Below are 18,271 nucleotides of genomic sequence, written 5' to 3'. Positions count from 1 at the left end.
GAGACGTAATAGGATGGCGCCCTGCCCTTTGTGGCCCAGGCTGGCCTGATCTCTTCAGACCTCAGAAGCTAAGCAGGGTCAGGCCTGCTAAATGTTTGGATGGGAGACCACTCAGGAAGTCCAGGGTTGCTATGCAGAGGCAGGCAACAACAAACTGCCTCCAAATGTAATAATTATAACAACATACAAAGCGAACAAGTTATTAGATAGAAAGCATTTAATCTACCTACTCCAACGTTTGTATAATTAAAAATCTGAATGCAGAACTCACCAAGAGGCGTCGGAGCTTTAGCACAGCTCTTCCAAAGCTGCTGAAATATACTTAACAAAAGCCAACAGGTTTCTGTGAATTAGGGTTGCCAACAGGCCTGGGGGGGGGGAAATCCGGTCACTTTAATTGAGACGTAATAGGATGGCGCCCTGCCCTTTGTGGCCCAGGCTGGCCTGATCTCTTCAGACCTCAGAAGCTAAGCAGGGTCAGGCCTGCTAAATGTTTGGATGGGAGACCACTCAGGAAGTCCAGGGTTGCTATGCAGAGGCAGGCAACAACAAACTGCCTCCAAATGTAATAATTATAATAATTATCGAATGGCATTGTATGTACAATAGCCTGGAGATCCTGAGATTGTCTGGCAGCCGCAAGTTCTAGTTTTTAGCATTGTGCTAGTGGCGGTTTGACTTGTTTTTAGGGGCTGAGAGAGCTCTGAAATAACTGTGACTACCCCAAGGTCACCCAGTTGGCTTCAAGTGGAGGAGTGGGGAATCGAACCCGGTCCGCCGCTCTTAACCACTACACCAAAACTCTTGCCTCTGAATGTCTCTTGCCTTGAAAACCCCAAAGGGTTGCCATAAGTCCATTGCAACTTGATGGCAGTTTCTACCACCACCAATGAGACGTTATTCACCAGGCCGTGTTATTTATCTCCATGCCAAGAAAAACGTCCAACTGTGTATTTCCACACATTAAGCCTTTATTGAAGGGACAGGAGATTTTTCTCCAGACCAGTTGGCATCCCCCCCTTTTGCATGCCAGAAATCCGTAGCCGAAGAGGAGGAGGAGGAGGAGATTGGATTTATACCCCGCCCTTCACTACCCAAAGGTGTCTCCGAGCAGCTTACAAACTCCTTTCCCTCCCCCTCCCCACAACAGACACCCTGTGAGGTAGGTGGGGTTGAGAGAGCTCTGACAGAAACTGCTCTTTTTCAAGAACAGCTCTTATCAGAACTACGGCTTGCCCAAGGTCATCCAGCCAGGTGCAAGTGGAGGAGTGGGGAATCAAACCCGGTTCTCCTGGGGAATCAAACCCAGTTCTCCCAGATTGGAGTCCACGCACTTAACCACTACACCAAACTGGCATCAAACTAGCTTGCTAACACAGTATGCATAGCAGCATTGCCTACATAAGAGCGCAGTTTAAATGAGATACTGGACTGCATGGGTGGGTTCTTGCCTTCCTGCCTGCCAGCAGTTTCATTTAGATCCCGCCTACCAGTAGACAGGCAAGTTTTAACAGGTGGGGTCTGGGTTTGGTTTTTTAACTGCATAATAGCTGAAGAGCCGTGTTTAAAGGCACAGGGAGAGGCAGAAAAGTTAGCGAGGATGGTGGAATAGCCTTACAGACAGGGCTATTTTTGGGCAGGAACGCACAGGAACGGAGTTCCGGCTGGCTCCCAAGTTGGCCATGCCCAGCAGGAACTCATTAGCATAATAGGCCACACCCGAGTCCACGCACTTAACCACTACACCAAACTGGCATCAAACTAGCTTGCTAACACAGTATGCATAGCAGCATTGCCTACATAAGAGCGCAGTTTAAATGAGATACTGGACTGCATGGGTGGGTTCTTGCCTTCCTGCCTGCCAGCAGTTTCATTTAGATCCCGCCTACCAGTAGACAGGCAAGTTTTAACAGGTGGGGTCTGGGTTTGGTTTTTTAACTGCATAATAGCTGAAGAGCCGTGTTTAAAGGCACAGGGAGAGGCAGAAAAGTTAGGGAGGATGGTGGAATAGCCTTACAGATATTTTTAGCTGAAACAGGATGGTGGTTTCTGGGTGCCAGCGATGTAGACACCGTCACCTCCTTTCTCGCTCCTTGGAAGAAATGGGGGGAGAGGGGAAATTGCACATCTAGTGTTGGAAAGAGAAATGTCAAGAGCTCTGTTCCTCTTAAATAAGGCCGTGAGCCAGCTGCTTGTGTTGCGTTGTGTTTTTTCATGCTTTTTGTTTGCAGAAGGAGGAGGGTGTGTGTATAAGCTGAGAGAAGGTTGGATGTAGTTAGCAGAAATGGTATTGTTGACGACTTGAGGAAGGGGGGGGGAGGGGATGCTGCACAAATGAATCTCTTCATTTCGGGCGCGGGGGGCCTGCATCTAACTTTGATGTATAGCCAATGCCAATTCAGAAGCATCCCCTTCTCTGCCCTTTGCATTTTTATCATCGTGGCCAAAGTCTTGCATTAATCAAGGCCCCCCGAATGGTGTTTCCGTTGCAGGTAAGCTTATGTCACAGTGAGGCCTGGCGCCCCAATCTGAAGCTCCGTGTAAGATGAGGCTGCTCCATTCTGTTTACTTTCAGGGAATGTTTCGTGCATTGAGAAATGATAACGCGAGCAGCGCACATGCCATTCCTTAAGATAATGGGGAAACCCTGGTCTTGCACAGAGCACCCCTAAGTGCACTCAGTCAATGGCTTGGAGTCCTGGTCTTTGAGGCATAGCGGGTTGAACACGTAGGTCGGGAATTCCCCTAGATTACTCTGCTTCCCGCTAGGGCTGCCAACCTCCAGGTGGTGTCTGGAGAACTCCTGGAATTACAACTGATCTCCAGATGACATCCGTCCCCATGGAGAAAATGGTGGCCCTGGAGGGTGGACTCAATACCCCCCCCCTGTTCTCTCCCCGCCAAATCTCCAGGAATTTCCCAATCTGGACCTGACAACTCTGCTTCCCTCTGAAATCTTAGTGAGCTAGTGAGCGTCTCTTTTTTTGTATTCAGGAACATAAATTCGAAACGACGACTGAGGGGAAAGAGCAGGTAGAGCAGGTAGAGAAAGAGGTACTTTTCTCCCTTTCTCACAATACAAGAACTCGTGGGCACTCCATGAAACTGCTGAGTGGTCGGGTTAGAACGGATAAAAGGAAGTCCTTCTTCACCCAAAGAGTGATTAACACTTGGAATTCACTGCCACAGGAAGTGGCGGCGGCTACAAGCATGGACGGCTTCAAAAGGGAATTAGATAAGCCTATGGAGCAGAGGTCCATCAGTGGCTATTAGCCACAAGGTATAGATAGGGGCTCTGGGGCAAGTGATGCTCTGTCATCTGGGTGCTTGGGGGGGTCAACAGTGGGAGGCTTCTAATGTCCTGGCCCCACTGGTGGACCTCCTGATGGCACCTGGTATTTCTGGCCACTGTGTGACACAGAGTGTTGGACTGGATGGGCCTTTGGCCTGATCCAACATTGGCATCTCTTATGTTCTTATGTTCTTATAAATGGAAAGGCACCCTGGTTTCTGACTTCTGTAAGTTTTACCCACCTGCAGCACCCCTTCTTTTATTGCCAGCCCTCTCGATGTGTGTTCAGTCATGTTCCCAGCACTGCAGGACAGACACTAATTTTTTTTTTAATTTCATTTATACCCCACCGTTCTCCCCAGTGGGGATCGAAAGCAGCTGACATGTTTGTTTCCTCCATTTTATCCTCACAACAACGCGGCGAGGCAGGTTAGGCTGAGAGTTTGTGACTGACCCCGCTATCTGCAGAGATATGACAGACAGTGAACACTAGCAGGGCTTTTTCAGTGGTAGTGGGTAGTATCTTTGAGATATGCTCCCCTTTGAGGCTCACCTGGCACCTGCCCTATTCTCTTTTATCTATCTTTGGATGACAGTCCAAGCATTTTTTTTTTAACCCAGATTTTTAAGTAAGAGGTTTGATCTTTTCGAGAACTGCTCTTTAGAGAACAGCCCCGAGAGAACTTGTAAGTGTCCCAAGGTCACACCAGCAGCTGCATGTGGAGGAGTGGGGAATCAAACCCGGTTCTCCCAAATTACCGTCCGCGCTCCTAACCATGGCACCACGTTGGGGACACCTGCTCTAGCCTAAGGGCTGTTTTATAAGGATTAATTTAGGCTGCTAAATGATTTGTATTGTTTTTATCCTCTTCATGGGTTGTTCACATGGCTAGGCTTTTAATGACTTCTTTAGGTCAGTAATGTCTATCCTGGTTTTATGACGCTGGTGGCTGCCTTGAACAGATCTCTACAGTGGCAGTATATGAGCTTCCTGGACAAAGACCTTTCCTAAATAACTAAAATAATAAGCAGTGTAGTCCCTCACCAGATAATAGGTTCCAGTTCTTCCAGAGAGCTGGAAGATACTCTCAGCCAGGTACCTGGGGGAAACCACCCCCTCTATGAGTGCAGAAAGCAGCTGTGTGGAAGACCGTGCTGGCCCTCGTCAGCCTCAGAGACCACCAAGGAAGTACATCCAATGTACTTGAGACTGCAAGGATCACATGCACTTGAACAGGCCTCTCTGCCCTCCAAGGAAGAGCTGCTTGGGAAGAACCTGTTCTGAGTCGAACCCGCAGGCTGCTCTTGGAGGTGGACTGTCTGCTCTGAGGACGGGGTGTGTCTCGACCAGACAGGCATGCAGAACATTTCCCGAACCTCAGCAGGCTCCAGGTTGAGGGATGACCTCTTGTAAAATCTTCCTGGATAGACTAGCAGGGATTAGTGTGCTCTGCACCAGGCCTGTGGAAAAGGCAGGTTCAGAGCCTTGCTTGCCGTGAAGCTCACTGGCAGACAGAGGCACACCAGGAAGACAAAACAGCTCTAGGGAAGGGTTGTACCCCCTCCCCCCCGCCATACCCACTGTGGAGGGGAGGACTGGTGGCTGCGGGAAACTCACCCCGGGCTGTTGTGCGTAAGAGGAGGAAGAGGAAGAAATTGGATTTATACCCTGCCCTTCACTACCTGAAGGAGTCTCAGGGCGTCTTATAATCTCCTCTCCTTTTCCCTCCCCACAACATCTCCTTCCCTTTCCCCTCCTTTTCCTTTTCCCTGTGAGGAAGGTGGGGCTGAGAGAGCTCTCTTGAGAACTGCTCCTGAGAGAACGGCTCTGAGAGAACTTGTGACTGACCCAAGGTCACACCAGCAGCTGCATGTGGAAGAGTGGGGAATTATAGTCCCAGATTATAGTCCGTGCTTCTAACCACTACACCAAACTGGCCCTGAGTCTTGCCCTGTGCTGGAGTGGCCCGGTTGGGGGACGGGGGACAGAGGTCAGTTCCGCTGGAGAAAATGCCCTCTTTGGAAGGTAGACTCTATGGCATTGTACCCCTTTGAAGCCCTTCCCCGCCCCAAGCCCCACCCTCCTCAGGCTCCACCCCCAAAATCTCCAAGTCCAACTGGAAGCCAGCAACCATAGAACTTAGTGCTTAGTTGCTGAGTAATTACCGGACAGTTTTGCTTTGGAAGCTGTGCTTTTAGCCAGGATTTAATGGCCGAGTGGGAGATGGTGTCTTTTGTAAGGATTAAGTGTGGGGGGGGGAAGAGAATCGTAATCCTGTTTATGGAAGGGATTTGCAAATGCAACTTTGCGTTAATTGTGGTTATGAAGTGTGTTCGGTGGGGAGAGCATGGACAAGGGAGGTGGTTTTAAAAAAAACCCCAAACAAACACAGTTTAAACAAATCTTGACAACTCAGTGAGCAAGAGTGATAAATCTGTAGAACTGGCTCCTGTGGTTGAACTTGTCTTCAAGACACACTAGCAGTGGTTTTTACTGCATCGTAGAGAAAGGCTCTGTGACTCGGCCTTCTGCCTTCCGTATTTTAAAATAGAACCCTCCCAAGATAGTTTGCCCTTGGAGTGAGTCAAGATTCCCCAGTTGACTCTCTAGAGCTTGAAGGCAAGTAGGCCAGGAGGGGTACGTGAAGTTGGTTTTGTTGAAACTATTCATCCATTCTCCGTATTGTTTTCGTGCCTGAAGCACTTCTTTGCCTCCAGTGGGGTGGGGCTGCCGACACAAAATCCAGACATGCTTGGTGAACTCTGGCCCCGGGATCTGAGCTGCCCGCACTTTGCAAGAGCCCAGCCCTGCTTTTAACCTCTAGACTGGCTTTACGGGAAGCAAAGGAATCTCTTTTCTAGCCGGAGGGGCACACTGTTGTTTTCAGAAGGGCATGTGTCCCACAGGGATGTGTGCATTGCACTGATTTATTCATATCCCGCTTCTTCGCTGGGACTCAAAGCAGCTTGAACACTGTTTTCCCCTCCTCCATTCTCTCACAACAACCCTGAGAGGTAGGCCGGGCTGAGAATTCGTGACAGGCCCACGTCCACCCAGCAAGCTTTCATGTTAGAAGTGGGAATTCAAACTTGGGTCTCCCAGGATCCCAGTACAACAGGATCCCTGCCACACTGGCTGCCGTGTATAAAGAGGCCCATGTGTTACAGCAAAGATAACAGGTAGACGTGCATTACAAAGGAACTTCAGAAACAGTCTGGAATGGGAGATTGCTGGATTACAAGTTATTGCAACACTTCGCCTTTAAGGTGCTACTGCTCTTGTCTACTATAAGAGCAAAGTTCAAGTCCAGTGGCACCTTTAAGACCAACAAAATTTAATTTAAGGCATGAGCTTTCGTTTGTATGTGCACAAAAGCTTATACTCGGAACAAAACGTCATCGATCTTAAAGGCGCCCCACTGGACTCGAACTTTGTTTTGTTGCGTCAGACCAACATGGCTACCCACTTGAATCTATCTTTTTTTACTATGTAGATGACTTGCATTTGTGAACTTTAATTTGGGCCAGTATCATGGTTAGAGTGTTAGACCTGAGTTCAAATCCTTGCTCTGCCATGAAGCCCTCTGAATGACAGTGAGCCAACCCCTTCCCCCCCCTCTCTCTTAGTCTAATCTACCTCACAGGACTGTTGTGAGGATAAAATGGAGGAGGGGGGAGAACTGATGATGCCTTGAACTTTTGGAAAGAAGGCTGAGATTTTAAGAAAGTAATAAATTGCACAGAGGCGTTTTCACCAACCCTTTATGTGGAATGGCGGGGGCCCACCTTCTCCCATTCCGATATTTGAAAAGACCCGCATGCCTCTTCTCTCTCAGAAAGGTACCTCTCCCTTTGCTGGAGAGAAAATATCCTGTCCCCTTTTTGTTGTCGTCGTTCAGTCACACAGTCGAGTCCAACTCTTCGCGACCCCATGGACCACATCACACCGGGCCCTCCTGTCTTCCGCCATCCTCTGGCGTTCCCTCCTGTCTTCCGCCATCCTCGGGCGTTCGCTCAGTTTCACCTGTCCCTTTAACGGAGGGTTACTGTAAGGAAACCAGTAGCTGGAGCTTTGCAAGGTATGGTGCTCAATAAAATAGCCTGGTAAATAACATCTCTTTGAGCCTCTAGTTAAGGGATGGCACATTGTTTTCATAGAATCATAGAATGTTAGAGTCGGAAGGGACCTTGCAGGTCATCTAGTCCAACCCCCTGCACTCTGCAGGAGCATAGCCGAAAGACAGCCCTACAACATACCCGAAAGATGGTCGTCCAGCCTCCACTTGAAAACGTCCAGTGAAGGAGCATCCACCACCTCCCGAGGCAGTCTGTTCGACTACTCGACCACTCTTACAGTTAGGAAGTTCCTTCTGATATTTAGCCGGTAACGACTCCCTTGTTATTTCCACCCATTAGATCTAGTCTTGCAATCTGGAGCAAGAGAGAATAGATCCGCTCCACCTTCTACATGACAGCCCCCATTTTCTTCTTCTGGTAGCTGAGGGAGCAGACCCCAAGGGGGGATGGACCAAATGAATAGGGATCATGAAATGAATTAGTAGGAGCCATGATCGGTAGAAAGAGGGTCCGATTTGGGCCCGTAGCTATGGTGGGGCATTTTGGGCTCACGCCCCCTCACGCAACAGCCCCGCCCCACAAGTCCTGCTGCTAGAAACCCTATTCTTTAAGTGTTTATTTTGATACACGTTCAGGAAAGTCTTGCCACGCCTTGCGCCCTGCCCGCAGCCTGATATTTTGTCCATGGGGATCTAATGTTTCCCCAGCCCTGTTCTTATGGAAATGAACTGAGGGGAGGAAGGGGGATTGTTATGAGGAACTATGACTCGTCCAACCTGTCCTTCCTTCCACGCAAAGCAGGTGGCATTCCTTCCCATTAGAGATCATTCAGGTGAACAAGAAGGTCACCGAGTGCAGGTCTACAGGAGCCCAGCTGGGAGATTTGTGCTTCTAGAGACGCATTTCAAGCCCAGCGTAAGAGTTGGCCCACGGTTTTCCCTCACATACCACCCTCTGAGGTTCCTGGTTGGCTGTGACCTCCCTGGCTATTATGATGTCATTGGAAAGGGAACCAATTGCATCCTCTTTCTCGGTTGCCGAGAGAAATTAGCTGGTACACCCAATGCCTAGAATCCTCTTGGCATTCAGTTGTTAAATAGGTCTTGGAGATCATTGTTTCTTCTAAGGGGGAACTGGATGGGCTTACCAAAAGGGCAGTGAGATGGCAGTTTGGTGTTTTTTTGTTTTAAGCTGAGGTGGTAGTGGCCTGGCATGGCTCAGGGATGCCAGCCTCCAGGTGGGACCTGGGGATCCCCTGGAATTACAGCTGTTCTCCAGTCGACAGAGATCAGCTCCCCTGGAGAAAATGGATGCTTTGGAGGGTGGACTCTGTGGCACTGTGCCCCACTGAGGTCCCTGTCCTCCCCAGGCTCCATCCCCAAATCTCCAGGAGTTTCCCAACCTGGATCTAGCCACCTTCCCCTCCCACCCTGCCGGTGGCCAGAGAGGACCTGGCAAACCTAGCCTGGCCTGATCAGGCAACCTAAAAACGTAGACTTTTGGGGGAGTAAGAGTTTGAGGGGGTCTGCATCAATACTCCCTCTAAGCCATGGAGTCCTGTGAGCAAAAATTCTACTTGGTGAGCTACTGGCATTAAAGTTGTGAGTGAGCGATTTAGCTACTGCATCAGTTAGTTTGCTCTGGAGCCATCCTTCCTGAGGTAAGACAAAAATGTGTGAGCTGGAGGCTAAAAAACTGTGAGCTAGCTCACAATAACTCAGCTTAAAGGGAACACTGGTCTGCATGCCATGAAACTAAACTCGCCATCCCCATTCAAACTCGGTGTTTCTCACTTGCAAAACACCTTGACACTTCTCATATCCTTAATGCATCTTTCCATGAACCCTGGGGTACCGGGTCATCACCATTCCCATTATTCATTTGAAGTTTTTCCATTGCAAAATAAGATTGCCCATGGCTAGCCGGAAAACTAAAGTGGAATTTGCACCCAGGCCTCCCAAAGCAAACCCTAACAACCTCTGGACAGTCCTAAAACCCAAATTTCATTTTTGCATATGACCTGAACGTGGTTATCTCGCTGCAAGCACGATGCTGTGTTTGACATCTCGGTTTTTTATCTCCCTTTTGCCTGTTTACAGTCTTGTGTTATTCCGGTTACATAAGGGTACTTTGCCTGCCTAATTAGTTCATCAGGCAAGTTGGCAGGGGCGGCCAGGTGCCGAGGGAGGTATTAGGAACCTCAGCTAAACACAAACACTTGCTTTGGGAAGACAGACTGGGCCATTGCTCGGTATTAATGTGTCATTTTCCTGGAAGGGTGTAGAGAAGGAAGAAGGGAGTGCTTTGGGGTTTAAAGGATTAAGATGCCCTATGACTGTTCTATGCTGCACCTTGCTGTGGAAGATGAGCTTTGTATGGCTTTTCTCTGTTGCTTAGAATGAGTGGGGGCTTTTGCTCAGTGGTAGAGCATCTGGTTGACATAGAGAGGAATTTCACATTACCCTTTTTAACCCGCTTTGAAGCCGTTTTTGATCGTCGTGGAGTAAACCGGTATAGGGCTGCCATTTCACACATGACTTTCCCCTTCTGGTAAAGAGCTGGATCTGAAGCGGTTTGCTGTTTCAGACTGCACCGCTTTTTCCCACTGTTTTTTGCTCGCACGGGCGGAAAACAGCTTTTTTAAAAAAACGTTCGCTTTAGAGTGCTATAGCACTATAGCGCTATAACACAACACTCCAGGCATTCCAATGGGGTTGATATAACGTTATAGTGTTATACCGTTATAGCGCTCTAAAGCGAACGTCCCCCCCCCCAAAAAAAAGCCGGAGATCGCCCGCGTGGGCGAAAAACGGCGGGGAAAAAGCGAATTGGAACTGGGAGAGGAGACTGAAGACTACTTAGAAGCGGTTGACAGGTAAAACGCTTCAGCCCCGTCTCCTAAACCAGACAGAAGCGTTTGTGTGTGAAATTACAAATATACTCTGGTAGGGAACCGGTTCTAAAACGGTTCTTTCTGAAATGACAGACCAGAAACCGTTTGGGAACCAGTCCTCTTCTGGATTATATCGTCTGTCTGAAATTCCTCAGAATCATAGAATGTTAGAGTTGGAAGGGATCTTGCAGGTCATCTAGTCCAACCCCCTGCACTCTGCAGGAGCATAGCCGAACGAAGGCCTGAGGCTCAGTCCCTGGCATTTCCAGTTAAAAGGACCTGGTGGTAGGCGAGGTGGAAGACCTCAGCCTGAGGTCCTGGAGAGTCACTGCTAATCTCAGCCTGATTCAGTATAAAGGCAGCTTTGTGGGTTCATGTACAGAATAGGTGTATGTGTGTGAGAGGTTCAAGACCAACCAAAGGTGTGTAGCCGTGCTGACCTCATCTCTTAATTTTTGGGTTCGGGATTTATTTATTTTTTGTAAGGGAGAAAAAAGGTGCCTAGCAGACTCAGTTAAAAGTTCAGATAAAGTGTATACCGCAGATTAGGAAAAACATGAAAAGGTATAAAAAAAGGCCTGCATCGTTAACGAACAAAGTGACGGAAGCAGTAAAAGGTAAGAAGGATTCCTTTAAGCAGTGGAAGGCTAGTCAGAGTGAGGTGGAGGAGGAGGAGATTGGATTTATACCCCGCCCTTCACTTGGAGTCTCAGAGCGGCTTACAAACTCCTTCCCCTTCCCCTCCCCACAACAGACACCCTGTGAGGGGGGTGGGGCTGAGAGAACTCTGACACAAACTGCTCTTTTTCAAGAACAGCTGTGCCAGAGCTTGTGACTTACCCAAGGTCACATCAGCAGGTGCAAGTGGAGGAGTGGGGAATCAAACCCGGTTCTCCCAGATTAGAGTCCGCGCACTTAACCACTACACCAAACTGGCTCTCAGGTTGTGTCAAATAAAACGCAAGTCGGTGATCAGTCAAGCAAAAAGGGACTATGAAGAAAAAACAAAATGACCAACAGTAAGAATTTCTCCAAATACATTAGAAGCAGGAAGCGAGCCAGGGAGGCAGTGGAGCCCTTGGAAGACCAAGGGGTGGAAGGATTAGTAAAGGATGATAGGGAAATGGCAGAAAAGCGGAATGCATTTTTTGCCTTTGTCTGCACTGCGGAAGATGGAAGGTGCTTGGGTGCTTGCCCACTTCAGAACTGCTGGTTTCAGGAGGGGTGACGAAAGACCTGGGTCAGATTGAGGTGATGAGAGAGGAGGTCCTACAACTGATGGACAAATTAAAAACTGACAAATCACCAGGCCCAGATGGCATACATCCGAGAGTTCTGAAAGACCTCAAATGTGAACTTGTGGATCTCCTGACAAAAATATGCAATCTATCACTAAAATCCGTCTCCATTCCCGAGGACTGGAAGGTAGCTAATGTAACCCCCATCTTTAAAACAGGTTCCAGAGGAGATCCAGAAAATTGCAGGCCGGTCAGTCTAACATCAATACCAGGTAAGTTGGTGGAATCCATTATTAAATATAGAATTAGTAGGCACGTAGATGAACAAAAGGACCGCGGTGGCTCAGAGGATAAGACACTGAGCTGCAGACTGGAAGGTCAGTAGTTTGGCAGTTCAAGACTCAGGTGCCGCGTGATGGAGTGAGTTCCTGTCTTTGGCCCCAGCTCCTGCCAGCCTAGCAGTTCAAAAGCAAGACATTGCAAGTAGATAAACAGGTACTGCTTCAGTGGGAAGGTAACAGCATTCCGTGCACCTTGGTGTTTAGTCATGCCGGCCACATGACCACGGAAGAGTCTTTGGACAGCGCTGGCTCTTTGGCTTGGAATCGGAGATGAGCACCGCCCCCTAGAGTCGGATTCGACTGGCTTTTGAGCAAGGGAAATGTTTACCTTTTAGGTGAACAAAAGCTATTGAGAAAGAATCAGTATGGATTCTGTAAGGGGAGATCTTGTCTTACTAACCTTTTAGACTTCTCTGAGGAGGTGAACGAACGTGGACAAGGGTGATCCGGTAGATGTTGTTTACCTAGACTTCCAGAAAGCTTTTGATAAAGTTCCTCATCAAAGGCTCCTAAGTAAACTCAGTAGTCATGGGATAAGAGGACAAGTCCTCTTGTGGATTAAAAACTGGTAATTAAGAGGAAGAGTGAGTATAAATGGGCAATTTTCACAGTGGAAGGTGGTAAGCAGTGGGGTACCGTCGGGCTTGGTACTAGGTCCGGTGCTTTTTAACTTGTTCATTAATGATTTGGAGTTGGGAGTAAGCAGTGAAGTGGCTAAGATTGTGGATGATAGTAAGATGTTCAAGGCAGTGAGAAACAGGAAGGACTATGAGGTGCTCCAGAGGGATCTGTCGAGGCTGGGTGAGTGGGTGTCAACATGGCAAATGAGGGAACATGGGCAATTGCAAAGTAATGCACATTGGAGCCAAAAATCCTAACTAATAAATCTACGTTGATGGGGGTCTGAACTGGTGGTAACTGACCAGGAGAGAGATCTTGGAGTCCTGGTAGATAACTCACTGAAGATGTTAACTCAGTGTGTGACTGCAATAAAAAAGGGCAAATGCTATGCAAGGAATTATTAGGAAGGGGATTGAAAACAAATTAGCCAGTATCATAATGCTCCTATATAAATCTATGGTGCAGCCTCATTTTAAATACTGTGTACAGTTCTAGTAATCAGACCTCGAAAATGATATTATAGCATTGGAAAGGGTGCAGAAAAGGGCAACTTTTCCTATGAAGAAAGATTAACAAGGTTAGGACTTTTTAGTTTGGGATGAATTGATAGAGGTTTACAACATTATGCATGGGATAGAGAGAGAAGAGAAAAGTATTTTTCTCCCTTTCTCACAATAGAAGAACTTGTGGACACTCAATTAAACGAATGAGCAGTAGGCTTGGAACACATAGAAGAAGTACTTCTTCACCCAAAGAGTCATTAACACGTGGAATTCATTGCTGCAGGAAGTGGTGGTGACTACAAGCACAGACAGCTTCAAGAGGGGATTGTATAAACATATGGAGCAGAGGTCCATCAGTGGTTATTAGCCATAAGGTGTAGATGGAACGCAATGTCTGAGGCAGTGATGCTCTGAATTCTTGGTGATTGGGGGGCAACAGTGGGAGGGCTTCTGGAGTTCTGGCCCCACTGGTGGACCTCCTGATGGCACCTGGGTTTTGGCCACTATGAGACACAAGAGTGTGGCCTGATCCAAGAGGGCTTCTTTTACAGTCTTCTTAAGGCTCCCTCACATAAAAAAGCCTCAACACCCTTCCCCAAATTGTCATTTCCAGAGTTCTTTGAGGAAAGTTGTCACCATAAACCTGGTTTAAAATTTGTAACATGCGGAGGAGGGCTAGATGTTGATGACTAGTCATTGGTGCTACCCACAGACTTCCTGCCTGTTGCCAACTGACTGACTCTAGAAGCAAAGAAGATTGGGCTCGTGTGAAGGCTGGTCTAGGAATTGGGAGACCTGGATTCCAATCCCTGTTCTGCCATGGAACTTGCTGGATGACCTTGGGACAGTCACTCTCTCCTAGCCGAACCTACCTCACAGGGGTGTTGTGAGGATGAAACTAACGTGGAGAGAACAGTAGGTTGGATCCAGCAGAAATTTCTGCTGATAGAAACGGTCAGGGGTCATTTCCTGCAGGAGCGCACAGGAGCAGAGCTCCGGCAGTAAAGAGCCCAGGGGGCAGGCACATACAACAAGCCCCACCCCCTGCTCCCAGCAGCCCTCAGTCAGAGCAAGAAGCAGCCAGGTAAGTTGCAGAGCTCCCCCCAGGCCGAAACAGTCCAGTGGCACCTTTAAGATCAAGTTTTATTCAGATACAAGCTCTCCCTCCTCTGCGAGGACAGATCTGCACGTCTCCCCCCCCCCCAATAGCTAGCAATCCAAAATAGTCCAGTGGAGCCTGAGCAGTGGGTCTTGCCTTCTGACACACTTCCAGTGATGTCAGGAGGTGTGGCATATGTAAATAAGTTATGCTAATGAGCTCCTGCACCTCTTTTTCTACGAAATGACCCCTGGAAACTTTAAGTCAGCAGAACAGGGTTTATCTCAAAACAAGGATTCTTTTGGCCGCTGGATGAGTCTGAGTCGTGCACCCCCTTTTCAGACTGGGAAAACTTTTCTCGCCCGCAGATTAACATTTTGTCTCTATCCTTTGCTACGCGTTTGTTTGCTTTTAAGGACACAGGACCTCTGCCCCGAAAAAGAAGTTGGCATCTTCCTCCTAGAGTAAAATTCATAACGGAAGAGCCTCTGCGTCTTCACAAAATTGCGGTTCTTAAAGTTGTCTGGGGAAAGTTCTACTGCTAATTTTAACTCGGGGTTACTGTCACAGATGTGAGGAAGGATCCTGATAACTAGTCATCGCTGTTACCTTCTAACTTCCTGCCCAAAGGCAGCTCACTGAACATACGAGGTCTTATACTGAATCAGCCCATTGGTCCAGTCAGATGGGTTGCCTGCTCCGGGTTAGGAAATAACCTGGAGAGTTAGGGGGGTGGAGTCCGAGGAGGGAAGGGTTTGGGGAGGAGAGTGACATCGGTGGGGTATAATGCCATAAGCTCCACCTTTCCAAACAGTCATTTTCTTCAGGTGAACTATTCCCTGTGATCCGGAGATCATTTGTAATTCCAGGAGATCTCCAGTCACCACCTGGAGGTTGGCAAGCCTATCTATCAGAGTCAGAACCGTCTGCTCAGACTGGCAGCGGCTCTCCAGGATTTCCAGTAGACATCTTTAAAGGTAAAGGTAAAGGTTCCCTTGCTCGAAAGCCAGTCGAATCCGACTCTAGGGTTTCGGTGCTCATCTCCGTTTCAAAGCCGAAGAGCCAGCGCTGTCCGAAGACGTTTCCGTGGTCATGTGGCTGACATGACTAAACATCAAGGCGCACGGAACGCTGTTACCTTCCCACCGAAGTGGTACCTATTTATCTACTTGCAGTTTCTTGCTTTCAAACTGCTAGGTTGGCAGAAGCTGGAACTAGAGACGGGAGCTCACTCCATCACGCAGCACCCGGGTCTCGAACTGCTGAACTACCGACCTTCCACAGCCTGCAGTTCAGCATCTTAACCACTTGAGCCACCGCAGCTCCTTATAGCTCTTTAGCATCTTTAGCATCTTGCAGATTCCACGAGCAGTTCATTCTAAAAATACTCCTTGACTATAGAGTTTCCACCTTTCTTCCTGAGAGGTTCTGTTTCACAGCTGCAGAACAGGCAGAAATTCACCTGGTACCGTTTTGGCCAATGGTGGGAGAGCCTGGAGCTGCAGTGACCTGTTTCTACCAGTCCTGTCTCTATTAAGGGTATTTGGGAATCAGCAAGTAAAGCTTTTCACAGCGGGGAGACAAGCAGTACCTGCTAACTGCTGCAGTTCAAGCTGCCATTTTAAAGACGCAGTAACTGTGTTGGACACCCTCCTAGCCCAAAGGGAGCGAGTGTGGTGATCAGATGCCATTCAGAAAACAAGGTTGCTGTACCTTTAAGGCCGATTTCCACTCACCCGAGCAGAGCCGTATTAAACCGGGCCCAGCTAGAGTGGCCTAATTTCCGTCTCCTACAAAACCATTAAAGCTACAGGAGGGCTGGTTTTATTTGGCCATCCCCGCAGTGGAGATTTCCACTGGCATGTGGAAGTTGCAGCTCGTCTCTGCATATTAGAAGACAGCCTTAGAGAAATTACTTCTTTTTTTAAAAAGAAAAAGAAAAGAAAAAGAGGGAAACTAAAGCTGCTATGGTGTCTTCTTCACTGCTCTGGGAATGTATGGAGGAGTGGCCATTTCTCTCTGCGGTAGGTGCTTTGCTTGAGCGGCCAGAGATCAAGAGTAAATTATCCCCAGTCTGTTTGGGCCCCTTGATGTTGTGAGCTGGGATTACGTTATCTAGTTAACCCTAGTTTGTTTTACTGAGTCTTGCAGGCAGGTAGGCACCTTTGTCCAAAGGCAAGAGAATGGTTGTGGTGTTCCCTGGAGTTCATTCAGCCTAGATTGCTCTCTGTTCAGGCCTGTTAGATTGCTCTTTGTTCTTGGTTTGTGGGTTTCAGTTGTTTGTGTTTACCAGGGGCAGAACCCGTATGTATCCCCCCCCCTTCTGTTTTACCTTCTGAGAGAGTATTTTCTGAGTAGGATGCCAATCTCCAAGCGGTGGCTGGAGGTCTCCTGGAATTACAGCTGGTCTTCAGACTGCAGAGATCAGCTCCCTTGAAGAAAATAGACTGTATGGTTTTATACCCTGCTCCTCCTCAAACCCAGCCCTCCCCAGGCTCCACCCACAAAATCTCCAGGCATTTCCCAACTCTGTCCAGCACAATGGATTATACAACCATGTATAATACATATTAGGTAAAGGTTTCCCTTGCTTGAAAGCCAGTCGAATCCGACTCTAGGGTTGCAGTGCTCATCTCCGTTTCCAAGCCGAAGAGCCAGCGCTGTCCGAAGACATTTCCGTGGTCATGTGGCTGGCACAACTAGACACTGAGGCCCATGGAACGTTGTTACCTTCCCATCGAATCGAAGCGGTACCTATTTATCTACTTGCAATTTCTTGCTTTCAAACTGCTAGGTTGGCAGGAGCTGGGACCAGAAATGGGAGCTCACTCCGTCATGCGGCACTCGGGTCTCGAACTGCTGAACTACCTACCTTCCAGCCTGCAGTTCAGCGTCTTAACCACTGAGCTACCACAGCTCCTATAATGCATACTAGCTGTTGCTGTATGTTATTATCCTATTACGTCACTTCTACATTGTTTAATATGCCATGTTAATACTTACGCTTTTTCAGCTTTCTTCCAGGGGTTATCTTTTTAAACTTGGTTTTTATTTCTGCATCCTACTCCTACTGCATTTCTTATTGGATGTTGCATCCTGTTGACGACATTGACATTACTCTTTGTAATCCACCCTGAGTCTCAGCGAGAGAGGTGGACTATAAACATTAAGTACCTGAGGCTGCTCAGCCAGAGAATTTACCTTCTTGAGAGATTAGCTTTCATCTTCATATATCCTTCCGAAGCTCTACATGCAAGGTTGTTTGTAATGCCAGGGCTCAGCCTGGATTATGTGAAAGGCTAAAGGTGCTCCTGAGCATGTGCAAAGTGCTTCTTGTCACCGCTGAGGGACTTGTTCATACAAGTCTGGTGGGCTCTATGCAGGCTCAATTCCTAGCATGTCCCTCGTCTAGAAATTGCACCCAGGCCCAATTGCAATATGAAAGACAGGATCTTTTCTGCAGTCAGAGTGACAAATTCTGTATCATAGGCAGGGGTCATTTCGTAGAAAAAGAGGTGCAGGAGCTCATTAGCATAACTCATTAGCATATGCCACACCCCCTGACATCACCGGAAGTGTGTCAGAAGGCAACACCCACCACTCAGGCTCCACTGGACTGTTTTGGATTGCTAGATATTGGGGGGAGGGAACCAGATCTGCCCTCGCAGAGGAGGGAGAGCGTGCACCTGAATAAAACTTAGTCTTAAAGATGCCACTGGACTGTTTTGGACCAGGGGGCTGGGGGGGGTCTGCAACTACCTGGCTGCTTCTTGCTCTGACTGAGGGCTGCTGGGAGCAGGGGGTGGGGCTTGTTGCAAGTGCCCGCCCCCTGGGCTCTTTACTGCCGGAGCTCCGTTCCTGTGCGCTCCTGATCATAGGAATCTTAAGGATTGCAGCTGGTTTCTGCGCACAAATGCAGGATCCCTGTTGGTCAGCAATGAGGTGGTCCATGGTAGGGACAGGGCAAATTTCCCCCTTTATCATAAATGTCGCTAAGACATAAAGTGAGGTTTGAGCAAGCCCGGGTTTGTTGGGATGTTTGAAGTCCTGGTTTGCTTCACACGATAAGAGTTTCTTGCAGCTGCCTATCCACGGAGACAGCAGCGTAGGAAAGAATTTTTCTCTGCTGAAAGGCAGAGAGGAAGCCAGAAACAGAAAACCTGGATGGTTACATGCTTTTGGTGGATTAAATGGAGTTTGTTGTTCA

At 48.3% G+C, this 18,271-nt stretch overlaps 1 protein-coding gene across 2 annotated transcripts in view; it reads left to right on the top strand.

Moving 5' to 3' along the window:
* LPAR2 (lysophosphatidic acid receptor 2) overlaps positions 1-18,271 on the top strand; it is a 55,049-nt gene that overhangs the window by 10,194 nt on the left and 26,584 nt on the right. Inside the window, exon 2 of one of the 2 annotated variants that reach the window (XM_015427762.1) lies at positions 11,719-11,772. The exons of the other annotated variant lie outside the window; for it this stretch is intronic. The gene's annotated coding sequence lies outside the window, so the exon portion shown is untranslated. The remainder of the gene's footprint in view (positions 1-11,718; positions 11,773-18,271) is intronic. 2 annotated transcript variants of the gene reach the window in all.

Source organism: Gekko japonicus, unplaced genomic scaffold (genome assembly GCF_001447785.1).
Source record: "Gekko japonicus isolate JY-2015 unplaced genomic scaffold, Gekko_japonicus_V1.1 scaffold474, whole genome shotgun sequence".
NCBI classification, from domain to species: domain Eukaryota; kingdom Metazoa; phylum Chordata; class Lepidosauria; order Squamata; family Gekkonidae; genus Gekko; species Gekko japonicus.
The sequence above is the reverse complement of the archived record's forward strand: the minus strand, read 5'-3'. Positions and strand labels throughout refer to the sequence as shown.